This window comes from Sceloporus occidentalis, unplaced genomic scaffold (genome assembly GCF_023333645.1).
Source record: "Sceloporus occidentalis isolate IW3139 unplaced genomic scaffold, rSceOcc1.0.p SCAF_6, whole genome shotgun sequence".
In the NCBI taxonomy this organism is placed as follows: Eukaryota; Metazoa; Chordata; class Lepidosauria; order Squamata; family Phrynosomatidae; genus Sceloporus; species Sceloporus occidentalis.
Window position 1 is genome coordinate 42,337,997 of NW_028316986.1, and position 17,540 is coordinate 42,355,536.

The 17,540-nt window shown below is 39.8% G+C and overlaps 1 protein-coding gene across 3 annotated transcripts in view; it reads right to left on the reverse strand.

Annotated features, from left to right (window-relative positions):
- ENAH (ENAH actin regulator) overlaps nt 1–17,540 on the reverse strand; it is a 102,049-nt gene that overhangs the window by 59,845 nt on the left and 24,664 nt on the right. Inside the window, exon 2 of one of the 3 annotated variants that reach the window (XM_089529417.1) lies at nt 2,861–3,067. The exons of the other annotated variants lie outside the window; for them this stretch is intronic. The gene's annotated coding sequence lies outside the window, so the exon portion shown is untranslated. The remainder of the gene's footprint in view (nt 1–2,860; nt 3,068–17,540) is intronic. 3 annotated transcript variants of the gene reach the window in all.

Consider the following 17,540-nt stretch of genomic DNA (forward strand, 5'->3'; position numbering starts at 1 on the left):
AATTAAGAAGCTACACAGGTGAAAAAGCTAATGTAATTTAGAAGTCTTGAAAGTCAAGGACAGAATTATAGAATGTACAATTGGAAACACCTGAGATTCATTAAGTGTACAAGGTAAAATGATGAAATACTTGGGTTGGTCTTAAGTGTGGGTTGAACTATGTGAACCAATCAAAATGAATGTACACACCCACTGGGTGGAAACTGACTAGTGGGTGGTGATTAACAATGGCTATAATAATTGCAATGTTTGCCAATGTTTTTTTGTTGGGTAGTTGGAGTAGTTTGGAGATATTGTGGAGTATTGGAGATTGTGATTTTGTAGGGCATATAGTATTTGTATATAGTAGAATAAAGTAGATCTTTTATATAAGACTACTGAGTTGTCTGGTGTCTTGAGTGAAGATACAAGAGCCAGCAGAATCCTGGAGAAGTTTGGAGACATCTGAGGAAGAAGAGTGAGAAGGCTTGGAGAGTTTGTCAGGGTCTTCAGCCTATTCTCTGAAACACTGCTGCTTTGAAGAAAAGCATTAACCACTGACCAAAGTTGGTCAGCTCTGCTGCATAACAAGGTGGTGAGTTAGAGCCAGAGGTGAAGAGCTACAACTCCCATCATCCCTGACACATTTGTCAGGCTTTTATAGGTTTCTTTTCTTCTACTGGCATTGCTTGTGCTGCCATGAGGTTGCAATGGCATGGCTGGAACAGGCCTCATAGCCCCTCCACCCCTTCTAAGCCTGGCTCGGTTCAAACATCTTACCCAGCAGCACCCAAGTGGGAAAGAAACTCCCAATGACTGTTCTCCTTTCTGCTGGTCTGTGTATCGCTACATCAGCACATACCATGTCAGGCAACAGTCCCCTACAGCAGCTTACTAAAGGCTCTGTCTTTGCTACACCACTGCAACCAGAAAACCACCAAAATGGAAATCATAAAAAAGTGGAGGCTAGTGAAATAAATAAAGAAAAAAACACCCCAAGATGCATTTTAGAAGAAGCTTTTATGTCATCTCTACATGGTTCAATGACTTTTTGTTTACATATGCAAGTCTTACTTGATCTGTGTTTTTCATTGTATATTTGCATATTGTTAATTTTAGAAAAGAAGTTTGGAGAAACATATTGTATTTTTCTTTTTTTTTTGCAGTGCAGGAACCTATTTCTATTCTTTCATGTTATTTCAGCCTCTGTAACTAAATTTTCCATCAAAGAAGTAATGCCCAGGAACAAATCTATATACAGTGAGTCCTTTATATACATGGAGGATCTGTTCCAGACCACCACCACTCCGCGCATATGGGAAAAAACACGCGGACTCAAGTCCTGTTGATTTCAATAGTGGTGCATTCCCTCCGACGCAATTTTGCCCACACAGGCTTGCCATCCACATGAGCTCAAGTCCGCGTAGAGCAAGACCATATACGGGGCAGGCGAACTGTATTTTCTAGCTAAAGTTCCCAATGTAGGTAAATAACGTATTTGTTTCAACTACCCTAGAGAAGGAATATGGTGTCAGTTTACGTGTTCATATCTTCCTTACATTGCATGTCAGTCTCAGTTGCTCTTGAGAGAGCATGTTTCATCCAATTAGTCATCAAACACACTACTTTCTATGAATGAAAAAATAACTGTGGTGCCCCAAGATTCCTGAAAAAGTAAATTCCATATACACTATGCAGCCTATATTTTAAGAGCTAAACATACTTTCCAAATTTGGTGAAATTCTATCCAACAGTTTTTGCATGATACAGCAACAGAAAGGGGAAAAAAATGTCATTGATTATTGTTGTTGTTGTGTGCCCTTCATTTCTGGCTTATGGTGACCCTAAGGCAATATTTGTTTAGAAGGGTTTGCCTTTGCCACCCTCTGAGACTGACAGTGTGTGCCCTGCCCAAGGTCACCCAGGGAGTTTCCATAACTGCGCGAGGATTCAACCCCTGGCCTCCAGTGTCTCAGTCCAATGCTCAAACCACTACACAATGGTGCTCTCAATTTTGTTTAAAGAGAGTGTTTTAAAATAATAAATAATAAAACTTTTATTTATATCCTGCTTTTCTGTTACAAGACAATCAAAGCGGCTCACAACATATTAAAATCCACATTTACAAAATTATGTCCCAATTCCCCCCCTTAAAACAGGTTTAAACATGTACAATTAAAATATCTATTAAAAACACAATTAAAAAACACAATAAAAATATAACAAGGACAGAGCGGTGGGCTAATCCATGATGTGGGGGGCAGTCATTCTGTGGCCGGGCACTTTATTCAGGAAAGGCCTGCCGGAAGAGATCCGTTTTATAATGTAATGCAAAATTATATTAGAAAGACATTAACATTGAAGAATTTTATAAATTCTATTATATTTTTGCTCTGAGAAACTGAAATTGGAAGCACCTTTTTGATGCCTTTTTTAATTTTCTGCTCTCCTCTGCCCCTTTTATACCTCCTAACTGGATGAACAGTGTGAAGTTGAAGGCTTTCAGGGCTGGCATCCATAGCTTTTTGTGGGTTTTTCGGGTTATGTGGCCAAGTTCTAGAAGAGTTTATTCCTGACGTTTCGCCAGCATTTGTAGCTGGCATCTTCAGAGAAAATCCCACAAAAATTATGGATGAACAATTCTGAAAAAAATCAAATGACTGCCGAGTTTTTATAGAATACTGGCATATTTTAATGAAGGTATTGCCCATCAATAGGTTTTCTTTTGTTTCTATTAATGATCTAGCACAGCTTTCATTGAATTTTAATTACTACTACTGCTACTACTACATTTATTACTACATCATTGTCATCATTAATAGCTTGCAAAATTACAGATCTCAGCTTGTGGTATCCAAGTACAAACCATCCAAGTACTAACCAGGACTGACACTGCTTCACTTCCAAGATCAGATGAGATCTGGCACCTTTAGGGTATTTAGGCCCTCCAGAAACATATCTGTGTGTGTTTCGTACCTTCAGGTATAGTTAGATCTATATTCTCTTCATGATGTTTTGGAGTACACTTGCCTCGTCCTTTACTGACAAGTTTTGTTTACTGTTCTGTTTGAATTGTTTGCTAGCTTGCCTGAAACAGAAATTAAAGCCATGTTAAATTCACTTTGACCCTTCTTACATCAACAAATAATTGCTTATGATCTAACTCCCTTAGCTTTTCAGAGTGTCAGGTTTAGTACGCAGAGTTCAACATCAAAACATTATTTCTTATATGTGCTCAGTTTGCATGTAGTATGTAATGAACATGCATATATGCTCAATAGCACACTTTGTAATAATACTCTCAGGATAACCAACTGCTAAGGTTTACTTCTTGTACTAATGATTTTCTGGGGTTTTCTAACAAGTCTCTGACATTACCTTGGAAACAATTTCTTGGATCCAGATCAGCTGCATCAATCCTCCATCTTGATCCACAACTTGACCTTCACTGCACATTGCAAGTTCAACTCTCCCAGCAAACAGCACATCTCTTGAACTGTATACAATCTCAATATGTTGTTACTCCTCCCCTTGTCCTTGCAATATGTCTCCCTGTCCCTTTTCTTTTTCAGTCCAGCTTTACTTGATTAGACTCGATTCTAGTTTCTTCATTCTGTATCTGCCTATTAGACCCTCGATTAAATACACTCTTACCTCGGGTTACGAAATTAATCCGTTCCGCCGCCATTTTCGTAACCCGGAAGTCTTCGTAAGCCGAGAAAGCCATAGGCGCTAATGGAGAGAAGCCGCGATTTGGTGCGAAATAGCGCCGAAAAGCACCAAAAGGTTATTCGTAACCCGGAATAACCTTCGTAACCCGGAAATATTTTTTATTTTATTTTTTTTTCGTAACCCGAAAATTTCGTATCCCGGCGCATTCGTATCCCGAGGTAAGAGTGTACTGTATCTCTGGCTGCCTTATTCATGGGGAAATACGCATTGTGCATAAATGTATTTTGAACACTAGCAGCCCTTACCATAAGAATATGCACTGAGCCATGTGAAATGACATTTATTCCAACAAAAGACTCATCTTTTTGACATCGACTTGGATGATTATTTGAATTCCAGAATGACCTACAATTTATCTAGCACTGTATGCTTAGCCTTTAAAGCACATCATTATCATCATCATCATTATTTGTATCCTGCTTTTCTCCCAAAATTGGGACTCAAAGCAGCTTACAGTCTAAAAACTTACAATTAAAAAATGAGAAATTAAATTGGAATTAAACTTTGGATGTTATTTAAAAGCTTTCTGTTTTAAAATGTCTATCGGCAGAAGAAGCCATTCTGGTCTCGCTGGGAAGGGAGTTTCTAGAGTCGGGGGTAGGCACTGAGAAGGCGCTCTCTCATGTCTCCACCAACCATAGTTGTGATAGGGGTGGGACTGAGAGAAGGGCCTCTCCTGAGGATCTCAGGATATGGGGCGGTTCATATATGGAGATGCAGTCTGCCAAAATGCCTGGATTTGAGCCATGTAGGGTTTTATAGGTCCTAACCAGCACTTTGAATTGTGTCCGAAAACAAACTGGCAACCAGTGAAGCTGTTTCAACAAGGCATTGTGTGGTCTCTATAACCTGCTCCAGTAACAGTCTGGCTGCAGCTCTTTGGACCAACTTAAATTTCCGAACACTCTTCAAAGGCAGGCCCAAGTAGGGAGTGATACAGTAGTCCAAATGGGATGTCATTAAGACATTCACTACAAAAGCCAGATCCGGTGTCTCATGGAAAAGGGGCAATTGATGCACTAGTTTTAAATGTGCAAAGACACTCTTGATCACTGCAGAGGCTTGGGCCTCCAAGTTCAATGCTGACTCCAGGAGTACACCCAAACTGCAAACCTGCATCTTGAGGGGGAGTGTAACCCCATTTAACACAGGCTGAATCCCTGTTCCCTAATCTGACCAGGAGCATCTCTGTCTTATCTGGATTAATTTTCAATTTGTTTGTCCTCATCCAGTCCCTTACTGATGGCAGACACTGGTTTAGGACCAGGACAGCCTCCTTGGATTGAGGTGGAAAGTAGTGGTAGAGCTGAGTTTCATCTGCATAGTGATGGCACCACACTCCAAAACTTTGGATGATCTCTCCCAGTGGTTTCATGTATATGTTGAATAGCACAGGGGATAAAACAGAACCCTGAGGGACCTCACAGTACAATGGCCAGGGGGTCAAGAAGGAGTTTGGCTTCAATTATGATAGTTGAAATCCCCCATTATTACTACATCTCTCCTTTCTGAACATGTGGTCATCTGCCCCAAGAAGACATCATCCAATTACACAGTCTGGCATAAGGGTCTATAGTAGACCCCCACAATGACATCCTCCCCTTTATTTTTACCCAGATGCTCTCAACCTGGCTTCCAGGATTTAAGTCATGCATCTCTCTATAGGTGTAAAAATCTTTAATAATAATAATAATAATATGTTTTATTTATAGACCGCAATTCCGCGATGATCATAGCGGTGTACAGTAAAATCGTAATACAATACAAAATACAGTTAAAGGAGGGAGAAGTCTCGTCCTTCAGGCAGTCCCTGATGTTGCTTTAACATATAATGTTGCTGCTCCTCCCTTCCTGTTTGGTCTGTCTTTCTTTCTTTCTTGTCTTTCTGCCTAAGTCCACCCTTCAACACTCCTTTTCTGTCTCTGTGTGCAACACTTCTATTCAACCAGTCCAGCAAGCCCGCAGTCTTGGTTTTATCTTTGATTCCTCTCTGTTGTGTATCCCTCAGATCCAGACCACAGCCAAGGCTTGTAGATTCTTTTTGTACAATATTGCCAAAATCCGACCTTATCTCTCCGTCTGCACTGCCAAGATCCTGGTCCATGCCCTAGTAATCTCACGACTTGATTACTGTAACGTTCTCCTGGCTGGGCTTCCTCTTTCTCACCTCCGTCCTTTAATCTCTGTCCAGCATACAGCTGCACGCATTATCACATCCGCCCACTGCTCTGACAGCTCCTGCTGTCGACATTTAAAGCCCTCCATGGTCTGGCTCCTCCTTACTTATCAGACTTTCTTTCTCTTCACTTTCCCACTAGGGCCCTCCGTTCTGGTAGTCGAGGTCTGCTGTCTCAGCCCAGGATTTCCTCTGCCCCATCCCGGATTCGTCCCTTTTCACTTGCTGTTCCTCACTCCTGGAACCTTCTTCCCCCACAAGCAAGAGCCATCACTTCTTTAACCAGCTTCAAAACGGAGTTGAAAACCATCCTGTTCAGAGAAGCCTTCCCAGGCTTTGCATAATTGTCGCTTACTATTTGATGTTCTTTTGGTGCCTGTTTATCGAACCACTTCCTGTATTGCTACGTACTGTATATGTATTATCCTACTTGAGAGTATGTATTTTCCCTGGAAGAAGATTAACCATCCATTATGAAGCCAAGCCCTCCCTCCAGTCCATCTGCCTTGGTCCAATCCTCGGCGGTAGAGAGGAACTGCTGGACCTCATCCCCTTTCCCTCCACCACTCCCTTGTCCTTTTGTGTCATGTCTTTTTAGATTGTAAGCCCAAGGGCAGAGAACCGTCAAATTAAAAAGATTGTATGTACAGCGCTGTGTAAATTTACAGTGCTTCATAAATAAAGGTTAATAATAATAATAATAATAATAATAATAATAATAATAAATAGGTTATATCTCTCTATTGCTACATCCCAATCTGAAACTCATCCCACCAGGTTTCTGTCTATTATATAATTTGCTTTGCTATGTTAAGAGTTCAACTTCATCTTGTTTATTTCCTATGCTCTGTGCATTTTCCCCTGGATGTCTGTTCAAACTCTGCCAAGAATATAAGGTCCAATAAATTTCTCATTTGCTTTGCAAACAATTTATTTGTCCAGAAGATGAAACAGGCAACAAGGTGATCAGCTATTTTAGATCTGATCTTAACTAACAGTGATGACTTGTTTAATGGGGTGGAGGTGGCAAGATTGTTAGTGACCATGTTCTCTTGGAGTTTATCATACAGGGCAGCCAAATGTGGCCATATATGCATCCTGAACTTTAAGAAAGCTGATTTCAATAAACTTAGCTAAATAGCACGGATGATCCTTTGGTCAGGATTACTAAAAGAGAAGAGAGTCCCTAATGGATGGGAATTTGTTAAAAGTGAGATAGTGAAGGCACAATTTTAATAGTTCGAAAGAGGAAGAAAAATAGGTGGTATCTAAAGAAACCAGGATGGATGTCAAAAGAACTTTCAACTGAGATAAGATTTAAAAGCAACATGTACAAGAAACGGGAAAAGGGGGAAATCACCAATGGAATTCAAAAGAACAGCCAGCACAAGCAGGGGAAAAGTCACAAAAGCTAAAGCACAGAATAAGCTCAGCCTCCTAGAAAGGTTAAAAACAATAAAAAGTGGTTTTTTAGTTATGCCCACATCAAAAGTAAGAACAATGAAATGGTAGGGCTGCAGTGTGGAGAAGATGGCAAAAGGGGGACAGAAAAAAGGCAGAGCCACTCAACACATTCTTTGCCTTGGTCTTCTCCCAAAAGAAGAACAGTGCTCAATCTGGGAGAAATGGAGCAAATGAGCAGTATGAAAATGTAGCACAGAATAGGTAAGAGGTAGTACATGAATAACTGGCTTCTCTATATGAATTCAAATCTCCAGGATCAGATGAATTTCATCCAAAGGTATTAAAAGAACTGGCAGGCGCAATCTCAGAACCACTGACAACAGAATTCTTGGAGAACAGGAGAAATACCAACAGACTAGAGGAGGACAATGTTGTCACCATCTTCAAAGGGGGAGGGGAGGACCCAAACAATTACCACTCAGTCAGGCTGATAGCAATACCAGCAAAGACTCTAGAGCAGATTATGAAACAGATAGTCTGTAAACACTTAAAAAGGAATGCCTTAATCACTAAAAGTAAACATGGGTTTCTCAAAAACAAGTCATGCCACACTAAACTTTGATGAGGGGAATATGGTGGATGTAACATATCTTGATTTCAATAACACCTTTGGCAATGTCTACCATTATATCACTGGAGGGGAAAGCTAGTAAAGTGTAGGCTAGCTAGACAATGCAACTTTTAGGTGTATTGAACGCAAAGTGTGCTCACCAATGGCTGCTCTTCATCCTGGAAAGAAGTGACTAGTGGAGTCCATAAGGTTCTGTCCTAGACCCAGTGCTATTCAACACCTTTATTATTTGGATGATGGAACAGAGGACATGCTTATGAAATCTGCAAATGACACCAAATGAAGAGATAGCCGCTAATACCTCAGAAGACACAATTAAAATTCAAAATGACCTTATCAGATGGGCCAAAACTAAAAAAATTAATTTCAACAGGGAGAAATGTAAGGTATACAGTAAGTCAGTAAAAGTGAAATGCACAGATATAAGACAGGTGATACGTGGTTTGACAACAGTGCATGCAAAAGCGGTCTAAAAGTCTTAGTAGACCACAAGCTGAACATGAGTCAAACAGTTCTAGCCTGCATCAATAGGAGAATTGTGCCTAGACTGAGTAATAGTACAGTAATAGCGCCACTCTATTTTGCTTTGGTCAGACCTCAGCTGAAATACAACTGTGTAATCTTCTGGGCACCACAATTAAAAAAAGATGTTGACAAACTGGAATGTGTCCAGAAAAGGGTGACCAAAATGCTGAAAGGTCTAGAAACCATGCCCTACGAGCAGAGGCATAGGGAGTTTGGTATGTTTAGCCTGGGGAAGAAAAGGTTAAGAGGGGAGATGATAATCATGTTTAAATATTTGAAGTGAAGCCATATTTAGGATGGAGAAAGCTTGTTTTCTGCTGCTCCAGAGAATGGGATATGCAGCAATGGAGTCAAAACAAAACAAGACTCCACCTAAACATTAGGAAGAATTTCCTAATGGTAAGAGCTGTTCTGACAATGGAATATTTTTCCTTGGAGAATGGCAGAGTCTCTTTCTTTGGAACTTTTTAAACAGAGGCTGGATAGCCATTTGCTGGGAGTTCTTTGATCGTGTATGACAGGAGGCTGGACTGGATGGCCCTTGTGGTGTCTTCCAACTCTATGAATCCATTACTAAAGCACTATCAAAACACAGAAATTATTGAAATGCGGAACCATTATGTGCTCAGGTCCTTAACTTGTTGAATAGGTGAGGGATGCCTGTATCACTGTCCTGAGGAGTGACGTTATATGATTTGTGCCCACACACCCCCCCCCCAACTGTGATTCCTACTTGTTGGGAATGTCTCCTTCACTGATGGTGGAAGAGAAAGGGAGTCTTGAGGAACTGCTGCACTGGACACATGATGCAGAAAATAATGCTGACAGTGGTCGCCCTGCCCTTCGCCAGGGAGTTGACAATGATAACAAACACAATGCCATGTTCTTTGTTCAAATACATAAAGTGGGAGCTGTTAGCCGAGGCACTGTTGAGTGACTAGGCTCATTATTCCTTCTCCTACCCTTGCTTCACCATGGCCTAGCAGTTAATTTACCACAGTAAGTTGTAATTCAAGACTTGTGTGTGATTTAAAAGGTGAAAGTATCTGTCAGCAGATAGTTCTGATTATATAAGAAAATATCTTAGAAGAAATTTCTAAGATTATTAGAATTGTAGTGAGAGTAGGGTTGTCTCAGGACTACATAACAGAGAAGGAAGATTTTTTAAAAAACAACAATCTCAGGACCCCCTTTTTTCTATGTTCTCCCTGAAATTCACAGAGGAATATATCCTTCCCCCAAGGAGACTTACTGTGGTTCAGTTTTGGAACCAATCAAAATTTGTAGATTACTTCCTGAAACCTTTTATACCTTCTATAACATACTATACACAGGACTCTACAGATTTCATAAATAGTACATCTTTAAAGATACAGGAGAAAGACATATTTGTCCATATAGACGTGAGATCACTGTACATTAACATACTCTGGGATGAAGCCGTGAACATTATTAAATTCACTTTAGATAGGAGAGAGGACAAAGATCTTTTACTCTCTTTAGCAAAAAACAGCTTTGAGGGGGAAATATTTTAAATTTGGAAAAAAAATAGTACTGGAAAATTAAGGGAGTGGCCCATGATGCCTAAAGTGGCTAATCTTTATATGGAGGAATTTGAAAGAACAACAATCTGTCCTAATAGTGAATATAATAGGAAACTCTTATTTTGGACTAGGTATATGGATGATATTTTGTATATTTGGAGAGGAAAATGATGATTTAAAACAATTTCATGGGTCAATTAATTCCATCAATGCAAATATAAAATTTGATTTTGAATACAGGTACAGAGGTTCATTTTCTGAATCTGAGAATAAAAAAGAGGGTGATGATCTTATCACCCCACCGGCTTAAAAAAAAACCACCAAGGCGGGTTACACACCGCCAAAAAATACGTATTCCATATGTATTAGGGTTAGGAAGGGGCGGTGCTTCCGCACCCCCCTAACCCTAGTACGTATGGAATACGTACAATATGGCAGTGCCCCTTCCACATGGGGGCCGCCTATATTGATGTAACGGACGCTCTGCATCCGCACGTGGCGCACCGGAAGTGACGCCGCGAGTGCGCCCTTTGGCACTTGCAGCGCCTCTTCTGGGGCCTGAGAAGGAGCGCGATTTCCATGCTCCTTCTCTGCAGCATCCGGGAGTCGCGCCGTTTAAAGGCTGCATCTCCCGGACGCTGCAAGCGGCGGCAGAGCCAGACCGCCGCTTTTCAGCGGTCTATAACCCGCCCAAAAAACACTGATGCCAGCTGTGAAAGCCTTCAACTTCACATTGATACTAATACTTACCTTGGTTTTGAAAGCAACCATCCTAGAACAATGAGGCAACAATAATCTCACATACCGTCAGCTCCTCAGACTAAAACAAAACTGTTCTCAGAAAGAGGAATTTAAGCTGGAGTCTAATGTGCTGTCTACACAACTGAGGGCAAGAGCGTGTCTATAATATGTGATACCTAATAGAATAGTCAAAGCAGTAGATAAATCCCAAGTGAAACTGTTAAAAAACAACAGGGATCTCAAACTAATCACCTACACTGTTATCATTCATTCAATTATATTACTAGAAGTATACAGAAATTTATAACTAGACACTGATATATAATAAAAATATTCCAGGTTGCAAGGAAAACCATTGATTTCATACAAAAGAACAAGAAATATCAAGGATATAGTAATGCATACTGATTTCAGTGTTTTGAAACAATGGACAATACAGTTAGCCCTCCATATCCACAGATTCAAGCATCCACGTCTTGAAAATATTCAAAAAATGCATGAATTCCAAAAACCAATACTTGATTTTGTCATTTTATAGAAGGGACAGGGACACCATTTTACTATGCCACTGTATTTAATATGACTTGCGGATCCACAGATTTGGGTATCCACAGGGGGCCCTGGAACCAACTCCAGCAGATACTACTATACTATAATGGGTATATGAAAACCACAAGGATAGCGTCATTACTGACATGTTTTGAAGAAAAAAAAGATGGAATTAATTCTAAAACTGAAATCTCTTGTTCCACTGTTTAATGTCCTTAATGTTTTTAATTGTTTTTAATGTTTTTATACTATTACTGTTTAATTCTGTTTTAGTACTGGGAATGGGGGGGTAGGTCTAGGGTTTGATTTTTTTTAAAAACTCTATTGTAACTTGATGTATTTTACTGTTGTAACCCGCCCGTATTCTTCGTGATTGGGCAGGCTAGAAATAAATCTTCTTCTTCTTCTTCTTCTTCTTCTTATTATTATTATTATTATTATTATTATTATTATGTTTGAATGAGGATTTGGGTTTACATTCCTTAGTCTAAAAGCATTATAGAATAATTATAACAAGTTGAATAATTGCTCTGATAGATTGCATCAGACATCCTTGTGACTGATTTCGGCATATATCATTGATGCTTCCTTATAATACCTATATGAAATATGTATAAATAACAAAAAAGTGAAGTAACTGCTCTAATCCAGTGTCATGTAGTGGTCTGGGTACAGTTGTCCCTCCATATTCACTAGGGTTAGGGGCACAAGACCCCTGTGAATATGGAAAAACTGCAAATAACAAAAACACCATGTTTTTACTGAGAGGACACCTCTCTAGGAATCTCTAAGTCCTCCAGGGCAACTTTGTGGCCAACGTCTGAGAGACACTGACCACAAATGCCTAGTAGTGTATCCTCTCTAGGAATCTCTAGGTCTTTCAGTGCAACCTTTAGTTAAAGTTGACCATAGAGTTGCACTGGAGGACCTAGACGTTCCTAGAAAGAACCTATTAATCAAATCCGTGAATAATCAAATCCGCAAATATCAAATCCGTAAATATGGAGGGATAACTGTATTGGACTAAGACCCTGGAGACCAGGGTTTGATTCTTCTTCATCATCATCATCATCATCATCGCCGCAGAAAACTCTGATAGATTCACCTTAGGATCACCATAATTTGGGGGGGGGGGGAATTGAAGGCAAACAACAACATTGCTGATAGATTGCATGAGACATCCCTGTCATTGATTTCAGCATTTATCATTGGCTCTGCTTTGTAATGGTTATCTGAATTATGTATAATTAACAAAAAAATATGTTGACTCTGTCTTGCTAATACTCAATGGTCCAGCTCTTTCGAAAGTGTAGTCAACAATTCCAGTGGTTCTGCTGAACAGTATGCAAGTTTTTAATAGGAAAAATAGTGCAGTTTTATACATTTTTATGGAATATGATGAATTTAGATTTGTCCTATCCTTTCTAATATAATAGATTTGTATTTGTGTTTTGCTTTTAGCCCCTGAAAAAGGCCTTCTTCTATATATAGGCCTATATAGGCTGATAGGTGTAGGGATTTTTTTGGAAACAACAAATAGTTGACCATCTAACAGCATGTGGAGCTTGTCTCTTTTCTATTTGTTGATATATATGAGTGCTTTTCAGTACTCTCTCTAGTATTATACATCTAGAAGGAATGACATCCTCCACTCTTCCCTGGGCAAGGAAGAGGAGAGAACAAAAAGGAGCAGAGAGTCCATCAGGCTGTGCTCACAGGCCATTACTTAGGGAGTGTATAAAGGCCCTGGAAAGCAAGGCATAGAAAGGTGGGAGACCCCTGTGCAACTCTGGAGACCAGGATTCAACCCCCATTCAGCCATGGAAATCCACCAGGTAACCTTTGGCAAGTCACACTCTTTCAGCCTCAGAAGAAGGCAAGGGCAAACCCCCTCTGAACAAATTCTGCAGAGAAAACCCCATAACAGGTTCCCCTTAGGGCTACATAAGAAAGAAATTATTTGAAGACACACAACAACAACAACAACAACAGAATGTTTTATTTTAGATATTTGTCAGCTCTCAGCATTTGAGAGCTTTAAGTATTTTTTCCAAGTGCTCACCCCCAATTGTTACTCTTCTACCAGATTGTTCTTCATCAAGTAATTTACAGCGAATTAGTGTTAACTTTAAATAGAAAAGTTTTCTTTTTCCCCTTTATATATAAAGTTGAACATGTAAAGTTTACATAGGCCACCTAAATATTATTAATCACTTAAAGAACTCTTGAGGATTAAGAATAGTTTTTTTATAATAATTCTGAGAATAAGAGTTAATCTGACATTATTGTGATTTTTAGTAGTTCTATTTAAAGAATGCCAATTGTATTTTAAGTGGTTTTTATTTGTCTGTTGATAAGGGTATAATATTTATTATAGTGAACAACCTCATCTATATTAACAATGAATGAAATGCTACAGAAAACTTTACATAATGCTGTTAGGTGAGAACCAATATGAAGAAAACAAGAGGAGAACAAAGAGCAGATTTTAAGTTAGAGGGGAACTGCAACACATAACACAGGGCAGGAACTAAATCAAGGGTAAGAATCATATGGCCCTACTGATGTTTTTGGAGTGCAAGTCCCAGAGACACTGAGCAGTATAACCAATGACGATGATGAATGCTGGAAACTTAAAATAATCAATCTTGTTGTTGTGTGCCTTCAAGTAGTTTCCAACTTATGGAGACCCTAAGATGAACTTATCATGGGGTTTTCTTGGCAAGACTGCCCAGGATCACACAGTGGGTTTCCATCACAGAGTGGGGATTCATATCCTGGTCTCCAGAATCACAGTCCAGGGCCCACCCAATACACCACACTAGCTCTCAAATAAATCTGACAAATACTAATTAAAATACTTGGAAAGTTGGAACAAAAGTTTTTTTAAAAAACAAACAAACACTGAGTATAAATTTGCAGTGTCATTTGATTTGTACTGTACCATGTTTTTTTTTAATGTTTTAGTACTATCTCAAGACTTCATCAAAAGATTTTAACTCTCATCCACGTCTATTAAAAAATCCTTTGGTGATTCAGTCTGAGTTATTTTCTGTCTCATGGGATTTTTAGCGTATTGCTGAGAATAAAAGTGTTCCATGTTCACAAGAGTGATTGTGGGCATAGAATAAAAAATAGTCCACATCAAGTGTCAGAAAACACATTTTCACATGAGGTAAAACACATTTTTAAGAGCTGATAGACCTTCTTTTCTGCAAAACATTAATATAAAATAAAATGTAGCCAACAAAACACCTGTGTCCTAAATTTCAGCCCCATAATATTCTATTTTACAAACATTATGCATTACAATCTTATACTATGCAGGTTGAGTCTCCCTTATCCAAAACGCTTGGGACCAGAGGTGTTTTAGATTGTGTAGGTTTTTTGAATTTTTATATACATACAATGAGATATCTTGGAGGTATCTTGGAACCCAAATCTAAGCATGAAATTCATTTATGTTTCTCTCTCATATATATATATATATATATATATTTTACACATAGCATGAAAGTAATTTTATACACAATATTCTTAGGCGGGATACAGACGGGCAAAAAGGGGTGTATTCATGACATCATGAAGGTAGAGCCTTCAGACGGCCCTTACCTGGATGCCGCCATGAACACACCCCCCGCACGCCCCAAGCGGGAAGAAGCGGCATTAAAAAGGTGCTGCTTTTCTCCGCTTCTTTTCCGTTTGATGCGCAGCTGCGCAGCTCCGTCTGTAAGCTGCTGCACCGGTACGCCAGAATTGCTACGCCACTAATTTAAGTTGCCCATTTAAAAGCTCCATGTCTGCTGCGTCGCATAATGAGTCGGGGTCCTGGAACATGCGCAGTTTGCAGTCAGGCTTTAATTGCAGCGTCAGCTGCCATGCAGGTGTGGAAGCTGCAGCACAGCTGCAGCGCATTTTAAGACTCGTAACCCTAACCCTAACCCTAACCCTAGAGCAACATGTACGCATGCGCTGCTAGAATTGGGGAAAGTTTGGACTTTAAAGTGAACCCCTACACACATTCCTGTGCCATTTTCACCTAACAATAAAAACCGCTAAAACTGTAAATATTTACATATGTACAAGGGAGGTGATGGGGGATGGCAGGGGGACAGCGGTGGCAGCGGAGACAGCTGTAGCTGTGCATTGCAGATTCAGCAAGAGCGCGGGGACCAAAGGAGAGGAGGCATCTATGATGCTGGTGACACTGGCAAAGTGCAAGCGGACAAGGATGCCAACACCAGCTGATCACCAGCTGGCAGGAGACCACCATTGTTCTTGGGCAGAGCGGGGGAAAAAGTTTTAAAGGGGCTTGGGCACTTTAAATGTGCCCATAGGCTTTCTGCCGCTGCTGCTTAGCGCTGCAGCTGCGCATCCGCCAGCCGGCAAAGGAAAAAAAAAAGCCCCGTTTTTGGCCGCCCGTGAGGAAGCTGCCTCTCTCTTTGCAGCGTCCTCCGAGACGGCGGTTTGGAAACTCCGGGTCTGAAACGGCCCCATGTGGAAGCCCCATCACCTGAGCCACGCCCCCGGGGCGGGCGGTCTGGAGGCTCCGTATTCAGCAGAATACACCTCCAAGACGTCTTCCCCTGCCCGTCTGTATCCCGCCTTAATAATTTTGTGCATGAAATAAAGTTGTATACACTGAATTAACAGAAAGCAAAGGTGACACTAGCTCAGCCAGCCATGTGAAGTATTTTGGAATATTTCGGATTCCACAATTCCAGATAAGTGAGACTCAACCTGTACATTACAGGAGGCCAAAATGGCCCACTCCTTGTTATCTTTCCATCGTCAGGCCAAGACATTTTTATTCAGACAGGCTTTTAAAACAGAACTTCTTTAAAGAATGGGCTGGGAGTGATGCACCGTTTTACAGTGTACTGTTTTTAAGTGCTTTTATATTTTTAAACTGTATTTTATTTTTTTAACAAGTGATCTTTTAACAAGCGCCAGAAACACCATGCACAGCTGCGAGGAGGCGGGGACCGGTGAGAGCAGCACCCCTCAAAGTCGGCTCGCTGGTGAAGCCTCCAAGCCAGCTAGGATACGAAACCACTCCAACCCCAGCACTGGAAACACCATGCGCAGCTGCGAGAAGGCAGGGACTGATGACAGGGGCACCCCTCAAAGCCAGCTCGCCGGTGAAGCCTCTAAGTCAACATGAACTAATATTACAACAGCTGGAGGATATAGTAGAAGGTGGTTGTTAGAATTTGATATTACTGTCTGATAGTATTTGATAGTATTGTCTTATTTGTTAATCCATTTTATATTTTATTGTACTGTAATGAGTTTTTGCTGCTGTGATTGTATTTGTATATTTGATATTGGGCTGAGGGTATATCTTAATAGACTTTAATGTTATTAATTTAATCATATTTTGATTAATTTAACTGTATTTAGTTAAGGTAAGGGGATGAATTTTTAGTTGTATATTTGTTAATGCAATTGTTTATTGTTATTATTATTATCTGCTTTAATACTGTGATAATTTAATGCTATTTTAATATCTTTTTTGTATGTTTTTAACTATACTTTTTTAAAAACAACAACTGTAAGACACTCTGAGTCCCAATTTGGGGATGAAAGCTGGATGATGATGATGATGATGATGATGATGATGATGATACCATTCACAAAGTTTTTTCCATGAGTATTTGTCCCTTTCCATAATTGTATGACCAAAAAAAAATGAAGTTATGTAATTTGTGTATAAAGATGAACATTTAAAACCAGCTCTTAAAATGTCTCTCATAATGGCACCACCTGTGCTTCTTGGGTTGTGCTCAACATTTAATTGCCACAGCACATACAATCTTCAACCAATTCCAAACCAGCATGGAACCCCTTTCATGCCAAGAGATATTTAAAATTCACATACATTTTTAGTCAAGAATACTGTTTTGATAAAGAAGTCCTCAGTGGCTCTGTTCAGATGTCACAGACAAATTAGACTTTGGCCAGTAAGAATTTGCTTCCATTAACTACTATTTAACTTCAAGAATTGGTTTCCGATTTCGTTCTGAAGTCAAATTACATTTAGCAATAGCCATTTGTCCAGTAGGGACACTAAAACAAAGAACAACTGCTTCATACCAAGAAGAACATAGAGGAAACAGCCTGCACACAGCACAAAAGAGAAAAAGCACAAAGCACATGGAACATATTCCTTACAATCTGAATTGAGACAATGGTTTCAAAGTGCATGTTTCAGCAACAGATGAGTGGGATTTAAATTCAGTTAGTCTTCATGACATGA